This window comes from Octopus sinensis, linkage group LG26 (assembly GCF_006345805.1).
Source record: "Octopus sinensis linkage group LG26, ASM634580v1, whole genome shotgun sequence".
Taxonomy (NCBI): Eukaryota; Metazoa; Mollusca; class Cephalopoda; order Octopoda; family Octopodidae; genus Octopus; species Octopus sinensis.
Window position 1 is genome coordinate 406,146 of NC_043022.1, and position 6,000 is coordinate 412,145.

At 37.4% G+C, this 6,000-nt stretch overlaps 1 protein-coding gene across 5 annotated transcripts in view; it reads right to left on the minus strand.

The window, feature by feature from the left end:
- The window catches only part of LOC115224804 (golgin subfamily A member 3-like), an 88,958-nt gene that overhangs the window by 64,431 nt on the left and 18,527 nt on the right, over positions 1-6,000 (minus strand). The gene's annotated exons all lie outside the window — the stretch shown is intronic.

The following is a 6,000-nucleotide window of genomic DNA, read 5'->3' on the forward strand; positions in this document are numbered from 1 at the left end:
ATATACATACATATATATATATATACATAAATACATACATATATATATACATACACATATATACATACATATATATATATATACACATATATACATACATATAAACACATATATACATACATATATATATATATACATGCATATATATACATGCATTTATACATACATATATATACATACATGCAAACATACATATATATGCCTCTGTACATGTGTTTGCATGTATTAACCTATATAACCCTAATTAAATGATTAAATGTTTATAAGTATTCTTTTGACAGTTTTATTTATTTTACCCCCACCCCATATATATATATATATGTATATATATAAGATAGGCTAGTAGGTCTTGATGACCACATAAAATAATGCTGTGTTGTATACAGCTTGAATATCTATAAACTTGCCAAGTGTGGGAACCTTTATGTGGGTGATAGGATGTGCTAGAAAGAGAAGTGAAACAATGGATAATGTGGAGCTAGATATATTGCCTGAAGAAGGCAAAAAACAAAAACAAAACCGCCTTTGATTACAGGGTGTTTTGAGTGAAGCCTGGTCTGGTGCTAAACAATAATAACCATCACAAACCAGCAGATGGTGTCAGAATGTTTTGTTACCATAATTAGTAACAAAACATAAGTTGAGAACTGTCAAAAGTTGTTCAGGCTGATAGAAAGAAGGAGGGGCAGGATAGTAGGACAATGAGAGAGAGAGAGAGAGAGAGAGAAATGAGACAGAGTGTGTTGGAGTGAGTAAGAGAAAGACAAGAGGCAGATAAAGAATGAGAGAGGAAGTGTATGTGAGGTAGAGTGTGTGTGTGTGTGTGTGCGAGTGTAAAGTTATGTGAATCAGAGAGTGCATGAGAGAGAGAGAGAGAGAGAGAGCACGTGAAAATGTATGAGAGTGTGAAAGAGTGTATGAGAGAGAAAGGATGAAAATGTATGAGAATGTGTTACAATGTGTGTGTGTAGGTGTTGTTAGAGAAGAGAGGATAGATAGAGAGATATTACTCTGTATATAAATATAGAACAGTCAGTGAGTAAACACAAGTACAAAGCAGGGCGTGCCTTTGCTTGAATGAAGGTATTAGAGAAACAAAAATGAAAAAAATAATAATAATAATAAAGAGAAGAAAAAGTAATTATAAAATGTTTCCTTTATTGTTGCAAGGACAAAAGGAGGAATAAAAACAATTCACTGAGATTTTAAAATTTGAACCCCCAGATTCATTTTCGTTATTAAAACACCCCAGGAGGGGAAAGGGGCTCTTTATAATCACTTGACCTTCAAGGTATAACAACCAAATCATACCCTGTAGTTTAAAAAAAATATTGATGAGATAATACAGTCCTTCAAAGCCCTAGAGAAAGGCAGGGCAGCCATGTCTGGAAGGTATTTCAATCATAGGTTTTGCTAAATCTATGGTGACCTGGGATGAAATAACTTGAGACTTTCAATGTGGTCACTTCCTGGCTGCTAGAAACAGCAGCCAAATGTTGTAATGAATCCCATCCCATCAGGTAAAACACAGAAAGACACAACAGATTTTAAAGCCCTCGATAAGGTTGAAATGTTCCTCTGGCCATAGGTTTCCTAAATCACTTGACCAGAGAACAACCAGCACAACGAAGGAGCCTGTATGTGGTCACCTGGCCTGCTAGAAATAGAAGCCAACTCCCCTCACCCCTCTACATGACCACTCATTACACAGTACTAAATTAGAAGGGACACATTAGATAAAGCAGTCCCTGATATACAAAATGTCCAGATGAACATGGCTGAAACAAACTAGGTTTACTTGGTCACAGCTGACCTTCGGCTAAAAAACAACAACATGTATTTGCATACGTGGATGTAATTTTAAGAAGAGATCATATCGACTGGGGTGGTAGAAGTATGACAAGGAAATTAGAGAGGTTAGTGCAAGCTGTTGGTGCTACTGTCATCACCTCTGATCTAGCAGTAGGTCTACAAAGACATTCCAGTTATGGCCATCCCATTCCATTATTTTTTCTCTTATTTTTAAAAAATAGCGTACATTTAATGTGGCTTTTTTTGTTTTTTTTAAAGATATTAATGAATGTTTCGAAGCAGATTTTACCTGATATTTCAAATAAAGTACAAAACAAGTTTCTAAAGTATTCGTGACCTTGTCACTCAATCTACCCGTGTTATATAACACCCTTATTGTGTGAAAACCGAATGTTTAATGTCAGTCACGTTTTTTTTTTTAAATACAAAAACTATTGTAAGCAATACTTAAGGGCAGTTCTTCCCAATTTAGGGGTTGCAAAGAAGAATACTGAGGGTCAAAGTTTTTGTGAGCTGAGTTCAAATTCAAAATTTATTGGTTAGATTTGTCAATAAAACCTGGGAGTCTGTGAGGAAAATTAAATAATCTGGGATTCCTGGGTACTGAAAAGGTTGGGAGCCCCCCCCCCCCAAGAAAACACCAAATTAGGCATTTGTTCTCTATGTTCTTTTGTGATTGGTTAGAATGTAGGTAGAACCCTCATATGAAACAAAATAAGGGCATTAAAGACATGTGAAAGATTAATAAATATGATTTTCACAGAAGAAAATTAACAACATCAGTAATAAAGGCTTTTTTTTTAAATTCAGGTACAAGACAAGGCCAGCAATTTTGAGGGGCAGGGTTAGTCAAAAGCAGTAACTTATTTTATCAACCCCAAAAGGATGAAAGCAAAGACTGACCTTGGTGAGATTTGAACTCAGAACAGAAAGAGCCCAAATAAATGCTAGAAGGCATTTTTGGGGATGCTTTACGGATTCTACCTGCTCCCTGGCTTTCGCTTCTGACTTAAGCAATTTTGAGGGTTGATTATATTAACTGCAGTACTTTACTAATACTTTATTTTTATTGACCCCCAGAGGAATGAAAAGTGAAGCTGAACTCAGTAGAATTTCAACTCAGAGTAAATGCTGTCAAGCATTTTGTTCAAAACTCTAACAAATATACCAATCTACTACTCTTATATTGATAAAAATACTAATAATAATAATAATAATAATAATAATAATAATAATAATAATAATAATAATAATAATAATAAATGCCCTGATGCAATACCAGGCAGTGGCTCTCATGGCTTCTGATCTTAACTGATTGGAAGTGTTATCATGTACATTGTTTCATCTTGGTATAAAAGATGGGCTACAGCAAATATTCTGCTCAATACCACAGATTTGCTTGTCAGTTGTTTGACCTTAACCAGTTGAGCATGTCCCTTAGTGGCTGACGATATGTGCATCTCTGATCACGAGCAGAAGTAGTGGGGGAGCATCATAGCCATGTGTTGAGAGGGATTCTTTGGGGTTTGAATAATTCACCTCTGGAAACATGGGTGGTTCTTTCAACATCCTTAAACAACCCTTATTCAGGGACCTTTTGAGCGGGATGGGCTATTCAATCTAAAGAAAATTCTAACTGGGCACCACCTGCAAGTTCATGTGCTGTTTATTTTGATATGAGATCACCATGTCGCGCAAATATGGTTTTGATGCATGTGCCTGGTGTACCCTTATCAGACGGGTAGTCATGATGGGTATATTGGGCTTCGTATATTTTACCCCAGTGTCACTTTGATGGCATGAACTGCTCTCTCACTCAATAATAATAACAATAATAATAATAATCCTTTCTAGAAGGGAGCTAGTCAATTACATTGACCCCAATGTTCAACTGGTACATATTTCAATGAGCCCGAAAGGATGAAAGGCAAAGTCGACCTCGGCAAAATTTGAGCAGAGAATGTAGCAACAGGTGAAATACCACTAAGCTTTCCATCCAGTGTGCTAACGATTCTGCCAGTTGGCCACCTTTATGACAATAATAAATAATAATCCTTTCTGCTGAAGGCACAAGGCCTGAAATTTGGAGCAGGAGGATGGTCAATTACATCGACCCCAGTGTTTCACTGGTTCTTAATTTATTGACCCTGAAAGGATGAAAGGCAAAGTTGACCTCAGCAGAATTTGAACTCAGAACAAACAGACTGACAAAATGCCAATAGGCATTTTTCTCAGTGCAGTAACCATTGTGCCACTTCACTGCCTTAAACAATAATAATAATAATGGTTTCGAATTTTGCCACAAGGGCAGCCATTTTGGTGGGGAGGGGACAAGTCGATTACATCAACCCGTGTTTCACTGGCACTTAGTTTATTGACCCCGAAAGGATGAAAGGCAAAGTCGACCTCAGCAGAATTTGAACTCAGAACATAGCAACAGGTGAAATACCTATTTCTTTATTACCCACAAGGGGCTGAACACAGAGAGGACAAACAAGGACAGATAAATGGATTAAGTCGATTATATCGACCCCAGTGTGTAACTGGTACTTATTTAATCGACCCCGAAAGGATGAAAGGCAAAGTCGACCTCGGCAGAATTTGAACTCAGGACGTAGCGGCAGACGAAATACCATTAAGTATTTCATCCAGCAAGCTAATAGCTCTTCCAGCTCACCACCTTAATATTAATAAGAATAATAACCCATTCTACTATAGACACAAGTCCTGAAATTTGGGGGGCAGGAGGTTAGTTGATTACATCAACCCAATTACTTTACTGGTACTTAATTTATTGACCCTGAAAGAATGAAAGTCAAAGTCGACCTCAAGATTTGAATTCAAATTTAAGGGTTACATTTGAGCAAGATTGTTGTTTAGCCCCAGGTTAACACTAATGAAACAAAACTATGATCAAAAGTATTCAAACTACGATCATCCCATCTTTTGGAGACCCGGGACCACAAAATCTAACCTGTCCTTTTCTAAGACCTAAGTGTAATTTGAGAAAGATTTGGCTGCCATTTTTAGCAGAACGAGAGTTGGGATTAGTTTCATGGTCCGTGACGATTACAGTGTTTACGGTGAGTGATTGGTGACATGACACATAAATAATGCCACAGCACCATGCTTCACTGCTCTGAAAAATATTCACGAAACACCAGGAAGAAACTACTAATGAATGAGTCCTCTAGGTGGCCACTTAACCTGGCTGAAACAACAGCTAAATCCCCTACAAAGCACACCCTACCATCATAGAAAAAGAAATGTTGATTAATGTAGTCATACGAAAAAGAGAGGACGGTCACGGCTGGAATGCCTTTGATTTATAGTTTCCTCGGAGTGGAGATTTATCTCTTTAATCCATTTAATAAAAATACAGGGATCGGGAGTTCCAGCAATCGGTCCCGTGGCTCCTTGGTACTCAAGAATGGGATCCACTGATTTCGTTTATGAGAAGCCTATTTCTTAATCATTCACATACGTTTAGCTTCAGACGTGACAAACCGTTTCACTGAGTAAAATAAATAAATATCTATATACACACACACAATTAATATTGAACACCGCATTTGGTAGATAAATAACTTACAAGCACACACACATTATGGTTCGTTCTTTTCTTTGAGGAAGATTTGGCTGTTTATTCTGGCAATTCGACAGACCACGTAGAGGTTTCCCATATTGGTCTGTCGCATGCATTCTGAGCTAGGAAACCTGTGCTTTTTATTGGTAGGGGACATTGTTCGAGACTTAAGGACAACGGCAGTTTGGGCATATATGATAATGTACTAATAGACATATCCCTCTAAAAAAAATTGGATGATCATCACTGAAGAGGAACGCCTTTGGCCAGGGGTCTGCTCGCTCTAACTAGGGACTGAACGACAACAACAACAAAATGTGCCACCAAGGGAGACTTTTACAGGGTTATCATGACCGGAGCTGAACAACAAAATAACTAAACATTTTGAGCACATAATCCTTTTTCTTGTCCGTCAAATACTTAGGGACTCCATCGACAATCTTTTAAACCTCAAGGTAACTGTCAATTCGTTTTATAGTAACAGATCTGGCGAATCCCCATTTTAATGCGTGTGTTTGTGTAGAGAGAGGGAGAGAGTTACGAAAAGCACATCTATATATATATATATAACACTTTTCTCTCATGCAACAGCAAACCACCTG